This window comes from Protopterus annectens, chromosome 5.part0 (genome assembly GCF_019279795.1).
Source record: "Protopterus annectens isolate FY-2018-M chromosome 5.part0, PAN1.0, whole genome shotgun sequence".
Lineage (NCBI taxonomy): Eukaryota > Metazoa > Chordata > Ceratodontiformes > Protopteridae > Protopterus > Protopterus annectens.
In genome coordinates, this window is record NC_056735.1 from 607,314,928 (window position 1) to 607,332,582 (window position 17,655).

A 17,655-nucleotide genomic window follows, 5' to 3' on the forward strand; every position below is an offset into this window, starting at 1 on the left:
ATTGTGGTCATTCAAGTGTTTGACAGGCACATACCCAAGGAGGTATTATTTTCATTCATCAACCTGATAAATGCTGGATACAGTGACATGTTCACATGCCTGGACATAGATGTCATACCCTTATTAATAAGCTGCACAATAAAAAAGGACTTTCTTAAAATAGTGGATACATGGTGATCAAAGGACAGTTTGTTGTTCATATCTGTTTCAAGGTCTCTTACTACCAAATCAACTTCCAGGGGTGTGTTGTTGATGTGATAGCTACAGTGGATGTCATGCTTTCCAAAGGAGACTGTTATACATTTTTTTTGGCATTTAGATTAAAGCAGTGGTTCATGAACAATTGGGTAGGCTTTGTGCAAAGTCTGCATGATGTTTACATGTTAACATGACGAGCAGCAGAGATAATCACTTATACATGTTGTTTATCATGCTTACATGAACAGAAACAAGTTTTCATGGGCAGCAACAGTGTTGGCAGCCAGGAAAATGTGTTGAGCATCATCAGCACTCAGTAAACACAGCCTGCGAGCAAACCTGTTACACATGATCGCACGGACAGCATGAAGAGCTACATATGGCAAATAATGCAAGCTGTACACAGGCATGGAAAGTTTACTAAGTGTACTGTGCACATAAATCATGAATATAGAAAAAATACGAAGGGAGGGGAAAAGGCAAGGGCAACTACAATACATGGGTTACCAGACAGGAAAAGTGTACTGAGGACAATGTGCCCATAAATCAAAAAGATGTATACAGAAATATGTTGGATGGAAGGGTAAATGTTCAAAATCTAGTAAGATAATTGATATGAATGTGGTTATGTCACAAAGACAATTTTGTAATAAGAAAATGTTGCAATAGGTATGTCATACTAATTAACGGTGGTCACACTTCCTGAGCAAATATAAGTAAATAAAAGCAGACATAATATTATAGGACCTGACTGTTACACAAATTAACATTGTAACAAACGAGAATGAGAGACATATACATGTCACTGACATGCTGAGTTGAGATGACAGTCCGTAAGGACAGTATATACATTATGTGATATTTGCATAGCGTGCATTCTGTCAGTCTAAGATGTTGGAAAATAGTAATGGCTCAGAAGAAACAATCTTCTTTTGCAAGAATCAAACCCATTCCATGATTGTAAACACTTACCTGTTTATTAACTGTGTGTGCCACAGAAATAGGCCTAACACATGTAGGAGGAGTATCACCCTTGAAGGGAATTAAATGCACTTCAATATTCTAATGGTTATACATCCCATATGTAGGTGTGTGTGTGTGTAGTATTAGAAATGTGGGAGTAGACTATGACATATGTAATGCCCTTGCATAAGGCACTCCTGCCTGACACCATTATGGCACAAACAGATAAGAACAGATGTAAATACCACACTGTAATGCAATGTATTCCCCAGAGCTGTATATTGTCAGCATCTGCCATAGGAGGTAGCAATGGGTATTGTCACAAACGAATAAAATGAATGTGTCTATGAAGAAAAGATACCTGAAAGTGAATGTGAAATGAGCCTTGTGGTAATTAAATGAGTAGCTTATGTGCACACAGTTGTGATCAGTCCTATACCAATGTTCTATGGTCAATGAAGGTTTCTTTTTATGTCTGTACACACTTCACCCAAGAGCTAGAGCATACTAGCTTACACCCCAGGAATCAATGCATGTGGCAAAGTAGCATTCTCACCATGACATTAGCAGTACAAATGTCTACTGCCATGAAATTCAAAGCTACATGCAAATGTGTTCCTGCAACATATCAAGAGACAAGCTCAAAACACGAGGCACAGTGCGAAATAAACCAATAAACAAAAAAAAATGACTGTGAAGAGGACAAACCCGCACCGGACAGCCGAGATATTCTATCAGATTTATTGCAAAGTTAAACGTTTGACCAATCACCACATTTTTCGTCAAAAACTGTAAGACTTCATCAGACACAAACAAATACCAATTAACACATATATATATGCTGATAAACCTTTTAAACTAACCAATAGAAAGCTGTACAGAACAATCCTCGTGAATATTAATAAAATTCATTTAAACCTAAAAAGCATGAAAATCTGAATGACCTATCCAATAGTTTGAATTAATTTAAATACATCCATGTATAACGTATATATTTTTGTGTATTGAAATGTATAATGCATTAAAAACGTTTAATAAAAACCATTTTATTAATTTTAATTATATATGAAACATTTAACCAAGAACTATGAATGACCTTTCATTAGTGCAACAATACTCCCATCTAGTGGTCAGAATAATGTGTGACCCTACATTTCCTCTTTTGTAATAAATTCAAATAAATATATGAAATGGATAAAGATATAGGTATAAATATACGTATAAGATAAATAAATTAAAAAACCTTCAATTTATTAATGTCTAAATATAAGTGACACCTTAAATGAAATATATATATATATATATATATATATATATATATATGTATATATATATATATATATATATATATATATGAATAATGGTAATAAATACATAATAAATACAATAAATATGTAATCTATAATGTATGAATAAATGAATATACACATGTAACATAGATAAAAAAATCTTAACTGATGTAACAAATAAGTGTACGTACTAAATGTATAAATATTATAAAATTGTTAAAAATGTTAAAAATATTTAGTATAATGTATAAAAATGTATATAAATGTATACATATGACACCTATAATAAAATTGTTACAATTTTGCTGCTCTCAATTTTAAAACTGGGGCGAGTGAGATGTTGTCATTTAAACCTGGGAATTTATTTGCCTCCAGGACAATCTGCCAATATAATTCCCGGTATTCAATGTGAGTCTCCCACAAGCCACCTCTCTCATCTTTCTGAATCTCTTTTAAAATGAAGAATTTGTACTTTGCTAAGGGGCAGATATTCATGTGTTTGTATAATGCGTTAACTTCTTTCTTATTTTTGATGTCGTTAAGGTGCTCATAAACCCTCGTTTTTATCTTCCTCTCCGTCTTCCCTATATAGAAGGCTGAACATATCTCACATATCGCAATGTACACTACTCCAAAATAATTACAATTACTATATACTTTGCCTATAATCTCTCTTTCTCTTGCTTCAATAAAAATGTTGTGTGAGTTAATCATGGATGAACACTGTGAACACATTCCACATGAATAAGTGTCCCCTACTTTTGTACTTTTCTTATTCACTTTATATTGAGCAGTCAACCAATCTTTGATGTTACGTCCCCTCCTAAAAATGATATTAAAAGAATATTTTGATTTATTTAAATTGAGATCAGTGATGTTAAGAAATTTCTCCCATTCTCTGTAAAACACTTGTTTGATGATGCCAGCATCTCCACTAAAATTAGTTATAAATGACTGGCTGTATATTTTGTCCTTTCTTGAATTTATAGGCTCAGATAACCTGAGGTCATCACTAATAGGGAGACTATAATTCAAAATAGGTGCAAACTTATTTTTTCTCCCTTGAATAACTTCTTCTTTAATGTGATTACAGAAGTATAGTGGGTAACCCCTATCCAAAAACATGTCAACTAAAAATTTCATTTCATTAATAAAGTCTTGATCGTTCAATGTCATTCTTGAAATCCTAACCATTTGACCCTTTACAATACTTCTCTTTTGGTGTAAGGGGTGTCCACTTTTGAAATGTAGGTATGAATTAGAACAAGTTTTTTTCCTAAAAACCTTTGACTTGAAATTGTCTCCATCCTTTTCTAGTGTCACATCAAGAAAATTGATAGTATGTGCATCCATTTCATGGGTGAATTTGAGAAAGGTAGTGGTATGGTTAATATATTTAATACATTGATTTAACTTTTCTATACTGTCTTTCCACAATATAATAATATCATCTAAAAACCATTTGTATAAACTCCAACATTCTTTATACACACTATTATAAATGAATTTTTCCTCCCAAGTGTTTAAAACCATGTTGGCATATATGGGAGCACATCTTGCTCCCATGGCTACACCACTTAATTGATGGAAATATTCTCCTTGAAAAAATAAATAGTTGTATTTCAGAACAAATTCCATTAAATTAACACAAACATAAATTTCATCATCTTTTAGTTCTTGGAAGGATCTTATGGCTTCTTCAAACCATTCTATTCCTATAGTATGTGGTATTGAACCAAACAGATCCACCACATCGATAGCAACAAAAATAATCTCATTGTTCATAGTGATACCCTTCACTTTTTCTAGAAAATCCCATGAATCTTTCAAATAGGATGTTCCCCTGAACATTAAATTCTTTAATTTGATGTCAGTGTACCTTGCTAAAGGGGAAATAACAGAACCTTCTGCTGCTACAATGGGTCATAAAGGGGGATCTTCTAAATTCTTATGCACGTTGGGAATACCGAAAATTGATGGAATTTTTGGTTTATTATTGTATAAAAACTCAAACATGCTGTATTCAATAAGCCCCTCCAAAAATAAATCATATAATGTTGTGTAAATTCTCTTGTAGCCAATATTAATTTCATTTATGGAAACATTGCCATATTTAGACTCATCTAACAATATATTAAACATTTTGCCCTCATATGTAATAGAATTCATAAGTACCACTCCTCCCCCTTTATCTGGTTTCATTATTCTCAAATTAGAATTCTCTCTTAATTTATTGAGTAATGTTAATTCTCCTGATGTAAGATTAGGAATAAATCTATTTTTTTCTAATAGCTTGTCTCAATTCATTCTCTACAATATTCTCAACATTTCTTAGTTGTATGTGTATAGGTGGGTTCCAAGTGCTTTTCTTCTTTAATTCTTTGGAATAATCAACTTCTACTGAGGTGTCACCACAAATTAATTCTAAATTCATTTTCCTCAAAACCATCTTAACATCAATTATTAATCTACTAAAATCGCATTTAGTCCTGGGGACGAAATTGAGACCTTTAGAAAACAATTCAAAATAGGTGTCATTAATATCAAGTTCTGTATAATTAAATATATTGAAATTCTTGAAATTAGCACGTGTACAAATAACAGATTTATCACGTACATTTTCCAAATTTCTATCAATGATATCATTGTCAGTATTAATATTGTTATTGAAGTCATCTGGAAATTCAAGGTCTAATATCTCCTGCCCCTCCCCCTCCCCCATCCCTTCATCCGTTCCTTTGAAAATTCCCTTCTTTCTGATTTTTGATCCTTTCTGATCTCCGAAGAGGGGGGAAGTCTAAAGGGTCAAAAGTATCTTGTTGTGAATCACCCTATCCTTCATTATGGTAATCAATGTTATCATATCTAAATTTGTTGCTGTGCAAATATCTCTCATTCTTGTAATTAAAAATAGTTCTAGGTTTAGGATACTGAATCCCTTGTTCATATTCAAATGTGTCTCTCATTATCTTTCTTTTTTTCTTTTCTAAAATTTTCCCACATTTCTTATCTATATCACTTCTTAAATCTAAATATTTCTTTTTCTCTTGTTCCACAGTAAATAAAAGGTCATTAGTAATCTTACCATTAATAATATCAATTTGCTTCATTAAACAATCAATTTCATCCTCATTGTCCTTAATAATAGCTCTCAGGAGCTCAAAGCCCCACCCATCAAACATATTCAGTAACTTATCATGAACCTTTGTGCCTTCCTTCACATTATTGGGAAATTTGTAAATACGCAAGCCTTTCGGTACAATTTTAGCATGAAGGCACTCTTTTAAATATGCATTGTCAATATTTAAAATCTTAAACTTAAACAGCAAATCGTTAAGCTTATATATATTGTCAGCATATGTACAAACATTTTCATTTTCAGTAGACAAAACATCATTAAGCTCAACCTTTCGTTTGAGCCACTCGTTCAAAGATATATTATTGTTATGCGCACAGTCACCTTGATTCCCTGGTGGTTTGCGAGTGTTTGCATGGCCACTATAATCCGCTTTGGAATTAGTACCCTGAATTAAAATGTCTGTACACACTTCACCCAAGAGCTAGAGCATACTAGCTTACACCCCAGGAATCAATGCATGTGGCAAAGTAGCATTCTCACCATGACATTAGCAGAACAAATGCCTACTGCCATGAAATTCAAAGATACATGCAAATGTGTTCCTGCAACATATCAAGAGACAAGACTGACATGATGGAATGGCTGTTGTGTGCTCACACAAAATGAAACCCTATGCTAGAACTAAACATTAAGTTGTACAACTCCTCCAAATTACAATATGGCTATTAATCACTTTCACCACAGTGGAACAGTTATCACAGCTGTTGAACTCCACCTGTGTGAAGTCATTCAATCTGCTGTACTGTATTTGCCCATCATTTTTATCTTTTAAAATTGATAGGGGAGGCCTCTGCCACTCTATACATACAAAACATAATTGGGGGGGGTGATGACTTTCATGCAGAACAGTTGAGGACACAAATGCATGCAGTCATTCAGTGCTGCTTTCCAACATTTGCCTAATCACCATGTAAATCAACACCATAGTGGGATCAAGGAATGCACCATGGTGTAAGTACATCATCAGTTACCATATGTGTGGTTATGTGAAAGCATTACATTATGTGTATGAATCAAGGAATACGTGTCTGTAATTACTCAGAAAGAATCTTGCTGTATGTCAGACAACATTGCCTGTTGCTAGGTATACACAAAAACACCTATAGCCCCTACTGTTGTCACTGTGATGGTAGAAAAACAATTATGTCCAGTGTTGTGTAATCCCATACTGGAACACATGCCTTAGGCAGCAACGTGCATTACATTGTTTCATGTACTTATTCCTGAGGAGGTGCTTCACTTCATCTGTGATGGAATGACAATCAATATGGCCTTTCCAAAGGAAACATAAAAAAAAAAAAACACATGCAACAGAAAACAGCATCTACAAATTAACATAGCACATGTGGGTGACAACACTGTTAACAACATGTACAATTACTGTAAGCAGTGATGTCATGATTTGAGTTATATGGCTAACATCACAGGCTTATCAAGGTTTGCTGAAACACAAGCACAACTACAGATTTATCTGATGGCTGTGACAGTTTACATTTCAATGGATGATGCCACCATTGGGTTTTACCTTCATGTTTCCACTAAAAAAGTTGTTGCACAGTACAAACACACTTTATAGAGACACCTCATTTATGTATTTGTAGCATGTTAGCATGTTCTACACAGTAAGAGGAAGAAACATAGAATCACAGACTACAAGCTTTGCTGTATTCAAACTCCCTACCTATTGACTGACAGACTCTGCACACAACTGTATTATACCCATGTGAAACAGGAGAAGTCTGGTTGCATGTGAGTCACTCTGCACCTTTGAAAGGGTGATATCAGCTGTGTCATGCAAAGGAGATGTGTGTGCAAAAATGACTTCTACAGCTATGCAGATTTCTAAGTGTTGTCAATACTAAGAGGAGTAACACACTCCTACATCCATTTATAGTTGCACACACACAATCAGGAGAGTTTCACTGCTGTATTTTAACTCTCTCCCCATCAGCTGACACAATCTATATCCAAGTGTATTATACGCATGCTCCACCGCAGAGGTCTGACTTTAGTGGTGTAAGAGTGCATTATTGAAATGATGACCTCATCAGAGTGTTGCAGACAGTATGTATTTGTGCACAGAGTGAAAAGGAGATGTGCGCTTGATCTGCCCACATAAATGTTTCTCAAGAGTGGGAGTCAAATGAGCACACCTGTTGAATTAATTCTCCAGTAATGCAACTGCCCCACCATCACACACACACAGTTTGATTGTTGTGAGATTAGAACCCCTTTATAGCTAGCTATGCAATCTAGAGGACACAGTACTTAATGTAAGCACCACTTCAGAAGTCTGAATTCAGTACTGTGAGAGTGTACTTTATAGAGGATGACATCAGCATTGTGTGGTTGAGAAGATGATGTTGGGAGAAGGGTCTGATATTGATGTGAACTGACCCTGTAGTGTAAAATTTACTCCAGGCCACTATTTTATTTAAAATACCACCAAGACCACCGATCGAAGATGTGAGGAATTTTAATGAAACAGCGCCTCGGCTTGCACAGCCTTCCAAGTGTAAAAACACTACAAAACACTCTTTACTTAAATACAGCATATTGCACAAGACAATTAATGAATTAAGCATACAATTTAAATCACATACTTCCAATTACATTCTTTGTTGAGTCCCTGAGGCTCCAAAGTACCATTCTTTAAAATCAAGAGGGTTTCTTTTTTAAAAAAGTTTATTTTTTAAAGACACACATTCACCAATACCAACTTGCAATTTTTCCAGAATACAACCCCTTAGAGAATCAGGATCAGAATTGTGTGCTGTCATGAAATGGCTCCCAAGGGGACTCTCTAGTTTTTTTATTTTTTATGTCCCAAATATGTTCCTGCAACCTGACCCTAAAACTCCTATAAGTTTCCCTTATGTATAACTTATTGCATCCATATCTCAGCACATACACTAGCCCCTCAGTATTACAACTGTATTCATACCTAGCTGTAAATTTAATACTATTAATGTAGGGAAAAGAACTCACGTACATAATGACAGATGGAACAGCCATCACATGGAACAGTGCCCTTATTTCTGCTTAAATTCTGACTAACATTAACATCTGGTAAACAAAATTGGTTATGTACCAGAATATCAGACACATTCTTAGCTCTTTTATATGCAGTACTCACAAAGTCAGGTATTATAGAGTTTAAAATGTTATCCCTTAGAAGCATGGGCCACAAACTACGTGCTTTTTTTAATTATTTCCTCAGTTATAACATTATAGGTTGTCACTAAGAAAACTTTCTTCTGGTCCCCATTATTTACAACTGTGTTGGTGGATTTGCTTCCATGTGTACCAACTTTATATTTCCCAATAACACGGGCATAATGAGAGTATCGCTGGGGGTTAGAAGAATACCTCATGTCCATGATTTTTTTGTTTAGCTTCCCTAACCAACTGAACATCATAACCTATTTTAATAAACATATCTTCTGCTTCTGTTCTCTCTCTGTCAAAGCTCATATTAAGGCTACATGGTCTATGAATTTGTAAGAATTCATTATAACGCAATACCTTGACCAAATGCTTGGGGTGACAACTACTCCCATATAAAAATACATTTCTATGTTCAAATTTCCGATGGAGACTAGTTGTAAATCCATCTAAGCTAATATCCAAAAAATTCACTTGTGGGCTGAGCTGTATACCATCAAAGCTTAAGCCCATAGTATTATATTGTAAGTCATCGACAAACCCAAGGGTTTCTGTCTGGCTTCCTTGACATAAAAAAATAAGGTCATCAATATATTTAAAATATAAAATAACTTTTGATGTAAAAAAATCATGTCTATAAACAAAATCATCTTCAAGTTTAGCCATAACTAAATTAGCATACATAGGGTCGAAAGCCGCCCCCATAACAGTGCCCTGTAATTGCTGAAAAATGTCTCCATTAAACATAAAAAAATATTTTTCAAACAAAACATAACTAAATCTATCAAAAAGTGAGACATGGGAGGGTCCCCCAGGAAATAGAATAAGGTCTGAATCCCTATTTCATGCTTAATGTTAGTATAAAGACTTTTGACATCCAGGCAGAGCCAAAACATGTTCATATTCCAAAGTTTCCCTTTCACTTTGTTCAAAATGTCCTGGCTATCCCTAATATAAGAGGCTGTACTCATTACATATTTCTTAAGATGTCCATGTAGCAGCACACTTATCTTTTTCAAAATGTATCTCTGTACAGACACTATAGGTCGACCGCTAAGGTTAGTTAGACCTTTGTGTGTCTTAGTTAAACAGCAAAAAAATGCCTTAGAGCAGTTTTCCACTCCAAATTTATTTTCTACATCCTTAGAGCCATTGCTGCCTGGTTAAGTTAAAGCATATATTAGACTTATTCTCTATGCTAGACCAGTACATTTGTTCAACCTCAAAATTAAGTCTAGCAAAATATCCTTGCAAAGTGCTGTTTAGAAAAGGTGGAATAAAAGAGCTTTTAACAGAGATAGCATCAGTGTTCGGTTGGTAATAAGCATGAAAGTCATTAAAGTCATTCTCAAACAAATCTTCCTGAGATAACAAACATGAGTGAAAAGAATCATCATCACCGCTTTCATAACAGTCAGTAAGCACAACCCCTCCCTATTGTTTAAAGTAATACATCAGATGCAATTTTCTACTGAAAGAAAATATTTCACTTTTAAGTACATGTATTTTTGGTAAAGCAGTTGGTATAAATTTAAGGTCAAGACATAATACAGACATAACCACATCAGAAATTTCATGTTTGGACAGATTTAACACATGTAAATTGTCACAAAATGCATTAATACCAGAATTTTTTCTAGTTATGCTGTCCCTTCTTATTGTAGTTCTTTTACTGGCCCCATTCATTGCGGCCCTGTTTTCTGTTGGTAAAGTGTGTTCTGGAAGAACTGGAATTCCAAACGCGGTTCTGCATATCTTTTGAATTTTGTGCTTTGGGCAGGGCTGGAAACTGTTCCACATTCCCCTCAGCTCCAGCAATTGCATCTGCCTCCTCAGAAGCAGCAAAAGAAACTGAGGAAGAAGCAGAAACATTTTTCCCCAATTATAATCATTGCTACCATTGTTACTTCTGCTTCTAGATGAAAAAGATCTATTATTTTTTCTTTTCCAAAGAAACACTTTATCAAGACTGTAATTCTTAATGTCTGTATTAATTTTGTAGCTTTTATGCTTAACTAGGAATTCTTCAAAGTCCACAAGTCTGCCATTAATTTCTTCCAGTATACTGGTCAAGTTAACAGATGTTGAAAGTTTATCAAGCTCAACACTTATTCCTGAGGAGGTGCTTCACTTCAACTGTGATGGAATGACAAACAATATAGCCTTTCCAAAGGAAACATAACAAAAAAACAAAAAAAAAAACACTTGTAACAGAAAACAGCATCTACAAATAAACATAGCACATGTAGGTGACAACACTGTTAACAACATGTACAATGACTGTAAGCAGTGATGTTATGATTTGAGCTATATTGCTAACATCCCAGGCTTATCAAGGTTTGCTGAAACACAAGCACAACTACAGATGTATCTGATGGCTGTGGCAGTTTACATTTCAATGGATGATGCCACCATTGTGTTTTACCTTCATGTTTCCACTAAAAAGTTGTTGCACAGTACAAGCACACTGTATAGAGACACCTCATTTATGTATTTGCAGAACATTCTACACAGTAAGAGGAAGAAACACAGAATCACAGACTACAGGCTTTGCTGTATTCAAACTCCCTACCTATTGACTGACAGACTCTACACACAACTGTATTATACCCATGTGAAACAGGAGAAGACTGATTGCATGTGAGCCACTCTGCACCTTTGAAAGGGTGATATCAGTTTTGTCATGCAAAGGAGATGTGTGTGCAAAAATTACTTCTACAGCTATGCAGATTTCTAAGTTTTGTCAATACCAAGAGGAGTAACACTCTCCTACATCCATTTATAGTTGCGCACACACAATCTGGAGAGTCTCACTGCTGTATTTTAACTCTCTCCCCATCAGCTGACACAATCTATATCCAAGTGTATTATACGCATGCTCCACTGCAGAGGTCTGACTTTAGTGGTGTAGGAGTGCATTATTGAAATGATGACCTCATCAGAATGTTGAAGACAGTATGCATTTGTGTACAGAGTGAAAAGGAGATATGGGATTGATCTGCCCACATAAATGTTTCTTAAGAGTGGGAGTCAAATGAGCACACCTGTTGAATTCATTCTCCAGTGATGCAACAGCCCCACCATCACACACACAATTTGATTGTTGTGAGATTAGAACCCCTTGTATAGCTAGCTATGCAATCTAGAGGGCACAGTGCTTAATGTAAGCACCACTGCAGAAGTCTGAATTCAGTACTGTGAGACTGTACTTTATAGAGGATGACATCAGGATTGTGTGGCTGCGAAGATGATTTTGGGAGAAGGGTCTGATATTGATGTGGACTGACCCTGTAGTGTAAAATTTACTTCAGGCCACTATTTTATTTAAACCAGCAGTAGTTAATGTCATATCTATACAACTCTATACACACAGGTTGAATGCCATGACATTAGAAACTCCTACATATCTACTTACTAATCTACAGTACGTAATGCAAGCATCAGTGCAGATGCATGCCTTTTACACTATAAGACTATACTTCATAGAGGATGACATCAGTGTGGATTTGCAGAGAAGATGATGTTGGGAGAACATTGATGTGTACTCATCCTGTAGTGTAAATTTCACTCCAGGCTACTAGTTTGTTGAGGCCAGCAGTAGTTAATACCTTATTTACAGAAGTCCCAACACACAAGTTGAGTGTGATTAGATCCCCATATATCTATGCAATAGAGAGGACATAGTACTTAACACAAGTGCCACTGCAGAAGTCTAACTTTTGCAGTGCTTGAGTGCACTTTAAAGAGGATGACATCAATGCTATGTTGAGGGAAGGGTCTGCCACTGATATGGATTCACCCCCAGTGTAAAATTAATTCCAGACTACTGCTTTATTGATGCCATCAGTACATAAGTTCATATTTACACAACTCCATACATACACACACACACACACACACACACACACACACACACACACACACACACACACACACACACACACACACACACACACATACACCCAAAGTCAACTGCTGTGAGATTAGAACTCCCTTCCTATTGTGCTATGCAGTATAGATGACATGATACCTAAAGCAAGGGCCAATCCAGAAGTCTGACTTTTACACTCTGTCAGTGCAGTGTAGATAGTATCAGCGTCTCATTCTGTGTCAAAGAAGATATTGTGATGTTGAATGTTTTGTGCAAATCCATAACTGTTGAAATGATGGAGTAAGTACAATGTTAGGATCAATATTTCATACTGCTGACCTGTGTCAGTTATGTTGTCATTTATGTATACTGCAGAACTGAGAGTGACATGCACCAACCTGAATTGTGTATATCAGAAACACACACTTGTGAAACACAGGATGGGACTGGTACTTACACCTCAATGACTCATACTGATATTAGCAATGGTGTGTGCTCGTGCATGGAAAATGTAGACTTACAATACCAAACTTTTTTTATTATTTTATTTTACATTTGTTTACTGGGAAAGTCTGACTGGACATGTGCTCTTTCAGCAGAAGCCCAGTGAGAAAAGCTCCACATTGGACATACAGTAACAAAAAATACAGTAGTATACATCATACAAGAAGTAAAATACTAGTTAAATCTAAATTAGATAATACACATACGTTTTAGATTTCTGCTGGGTAGTCACAAAATTAAACAGTTAAGTATAAAAAAGTCATAAAACATTTTATGTTCATGTGTAAATATATAGAGAAATCAAATTACATTTCATAATAATGAGTAATTTTCAACTGGATTGTAATGTGAGATCAAGATATTTCCTTACCTTGAGAGTAAAGTAGTACTGAAGAAATGATTAGTATGCAGTGAGGCTTTGGAAAATTAGAATAGAGGGAGTTGCACTAGTTTTAAATGAAACAAGCCTGTAGCAACAGTACTTAGTAACAATACTTAATGTCCCAGTGCAGTAGGGATAAATGATGATTTATGTGTGTCAAGGCTGTATGTGGTTGTATATCATTTGTAAGTGTTAGTGCTGCAGTGCAGACCCAACCATCCAGAGTGAAGTGGTCAGTTAACCACACAGTTTACTGAATTTCACGAGTACCTTAAACATTTTCCATGTAGTGAAGTAATATAATCTAGTAGTAATGCTTATTTTTATTCCAAATATCTTTATAAAGGGCAATGCTGAGAAAAGTATTTGTGCGGATGGTGGCAAAGTGTTAGCACATGTGTGATAACACTTTGATGGGTGGACATGGGGATAGTGAAGTAACAGTGTTTAGTGGTAGTCCATGTGTTGTATTATAAATTTCCATGTTAACTCTAAAAGCCCATTAAAAATTGAAGGGTTATGCTTACCTTCTATGCTTGTGCTACTCTAGGCTGCGAGCAATCAGAGTTTTCTGCTGAAGGAAAAAGTGAAAAAACTTTATTTTGTTTGCCTTCTATAGCAAAAACAGGCTTGGCTGCCATGCCCAGATGTCAACAATCTGAACAGTACGTAGATGAGAAAATCCACCTGTAAAGCTGGCTTACTCTGTGGCACAAGTTGTAAAGTCTCTGAGCTAAAAAAGCACTGCTGAAGCAGGGTCTGACTCCAGTAAACAGATCATTTTACATATTGTGTCAGAATGTGATTATTATAGAAACTTTTTATCGTAACTTTAAGAATACCTAGGAATGTCTGTTTTAAATATGTTGTCTGGCCATACTTTGTGTGTAATAGCTACTGAAATAAACTTTTATACCTACTACACGAAACACGTTTCAAGAGAATTCACAAGTCAACTGGGTGTACAATACAATGTAAGGCAAACACTGTCCACATTTTGCAGTAACACCTGAAATGACATTTAGCATCACATACAAAGCTGCTCATTGCCAGACTTCTCACAAATGCTGAGGACTGCAACTGATCAACATAAGGGACTTAGACAGATACATAGGTAATTTATTCACAGGAAAGACATAAAACTGGATTCAAGCCGTTTGTCAAGTTGAAAAATTAAGTTTATAGATTTAATCATTATCTCTACACCCCAACAAGGAAATCATGCTTCAAACATGTTAAAATAACACCTTTGAAGGGACAGTGACAACGTATTCTGCCAATAGAAGCTATAGGTGTTATTCTTCAGCAAAGTAATTGCAGACTGAAAATGACATAATATGACACTGACATCCATCAGCATAATGAATAGTCAACAGTACAAAGGGGTGAGAGAGAAGGGATGAAGACAGCCACAGATATACAGACTCCTATGGAAAGGTGGTATCATGGGTCATTAATGCACATCTTTATGGTGTATTCTCAGTATTCATCAGTCATGTTCTATATTGGTTTGTGATGGCTTTGGGAATCAAGAATCTGTAGGGAAAGCAAAAACCTAATGAAGACATGAGTAGACTAAGGGTGATTTAATCATTTGTCTTTATGGTCATGGATGTGTTGGAAAATGCTTAACTGGATAAAAAGTAATATGTACCATGAAACATATCACAGAAGTTTAACATCACAGTAGGAAATAATGTGACATCCATTTTAAACTGAACCCTTGATGCTTTGGTCAAAAATTAATCTTCAGACAACTGATTTATGCCAACACTCCACAGAAGATGTTGTACTTGGCTACATCCAATAGTTAAGCAATTGCTACAGTGACTGTTGCCAGAGATTTCCTGCAGTCTGTATTTACTCTATATTCTTATACTGTAGCATGTTTAGGCACCTCTGCATAAGGATAAACAGACTACTGAGGGTGATGGTAACAACTGAACATATTGCCAAGGTCTGCACAACTGCTGAGGGAAGAAAAGTGAAGGCTTTCTTATGAGTAATTTCCAGCTATATGTCTTGTGTGCGATTCTGTTTTTTGACCAGATTAAACATGTGAAATGGGGTTGACAGGAAAGTGGTGAAATGGGGGGCAAGCAGAGAGAAAGATGCAGGGGACAGAATAGATGAATTTGCAGGAGGATAGTAGAAGACAACCATAGCTTTCCCCGTCTTCACAACATAAATGTAGAAGTGTAGATAGATTTTGTTGAATTTGGACTGACACTACACCAGTGGTAGATGACAACAACACATAGGTAAAGCTAAGAGCTATGAAAGGGTCATTATTTTTTGTGGGATAAGTGCCCATTTTTTTTACTTTTTTTCATTAAAAGAGAAAGGAATGTTGGGGAAGGCACTTAGGAATGTGAGTGTCAGGTAGGAAGGTAACGTGAGGAAACAGGTGCAGACATACAGGACAAATAAGACAGACCAGGATGGTGATGGATAGAAAAGGTTGGGGGATAACATGATTGGGCATAGGTAATGGATATTGGAGGCACACCCACATCAAACCTGAGAAAGGGTTGGCATAATGGTTAATGGCTATACCTCTCAGACACAAGGTGTAGAATTTTATTCTAACCCCTGGTTATTGGCTAAGCTTGTAATAGAATGCAGACTGACAGCTAGTATTCACCTATGAATCTATGAGAACAGTGGGAATCTATGAGTTCAGTATTGCTTGTGGTTGTAGTCAGAGCAATCTGTAATACTTGCAAGCCATTAGCAGCTAACAATTGTCACTGCTCCTCCCTATAGTCCTAAGTTGTGTGCATGCAATCGTGTAGCTGCTTACACCATTTAAGTTCTCTTTGAATTATGTGGTTACTGATTTTGATTAGTCTTTTCTTTTACAATACTTTATTTGCTAGAAGCTGAATATGGATTCCTTAAATAAGTATGCAATTAATGATTTGCTAATGCACAAATATCTTGTACAGTGTAATAAATGCTATACATATTTAAAGGTAACAGCTGATAACACTGGTGATCTGTGTTCTTTGTGTCAAAGGTAGGATGATTTGCTTACCATTCTTAGAAGTAAATCTCGACTTGATGATGATTGCACTTGTGCAATTGGCATGGCTTGGAGAACTGTTGTTGCATATATTAATGACTGGACTCATGTTCTCTTTGTTCTTTGCCTAACATTATTTATCTCACATTTAAGAAATGATGCATTTATTGTCTGTAAAGATCATTCAACCCCTATGAAACAAGACGGTGCCCCCTTACAACCTTGGGGAATTCTGGATGCAAGTATTCAGCAATCTGAGGATCAGGATTCTTTGAAAGAAAAAAAAAAAGAAAGGAAGAAGTCACAACAAATAACAAGGAAGGAAAAGAAACTGATTAATGTCTGTAAAGTAAAGACAATACATACAAAAAAAGATACTGCTTTGCTATATAACACACAAGTTACAGAAAATAATATTTTTCTATCAGAAAACCTTCAATCTACGGAAAAGGGAACCATTTTTCCAAAAGAGAAGATAGAAAAAAGAGACAAGGGGCAGTTGAAAAGGAAGAAATCAAAATTGAACATGGAAGGATTGAAGAACATTACTGTAAGAAAGACGAAGAGAGTGCCAGCTGGATGAGAATTTAATGCACAATAAAAACAGTGGGATTAATAAGACTAATGGTGATGAAGATCTATCCTTTGTAACAATTGATAGATCAGATATTACTGTATTAGAAGTTGAAGATTCTTCAGAGCTGGTCAGCAAAGATATTCTTGTAATTGGAGATTCGGTTATTAGAGGAACTGATACTTATATTTCCAGAGATGATAATGAACATCGAATATTGTTATGCTTGTCAGGAGCAAAAATAGAAGATGTGAGACAAGCCCTGGAGCACCTTATTATGAAGAAGTACGGATCTGTTTTTATTCATATTGGTACAAATGATCTCTTCCGCAAGGACTCTCTGACTGTTAGTAGGGAACTAATAGCCCTCTTAGATAGTATAACTTGTACTGGTGTTAGGATCTATTTTTCAGAAATTACCTATAGAAAGTACAGTCAGGACACCATGAATGACAAGATTTTTGGGGTAAATAGCTACATGGAAAAATGTCCTGTTTTTAAAAATGGAAATGTGTAAAACATCCAAGCCTAGTCATGGGCACATG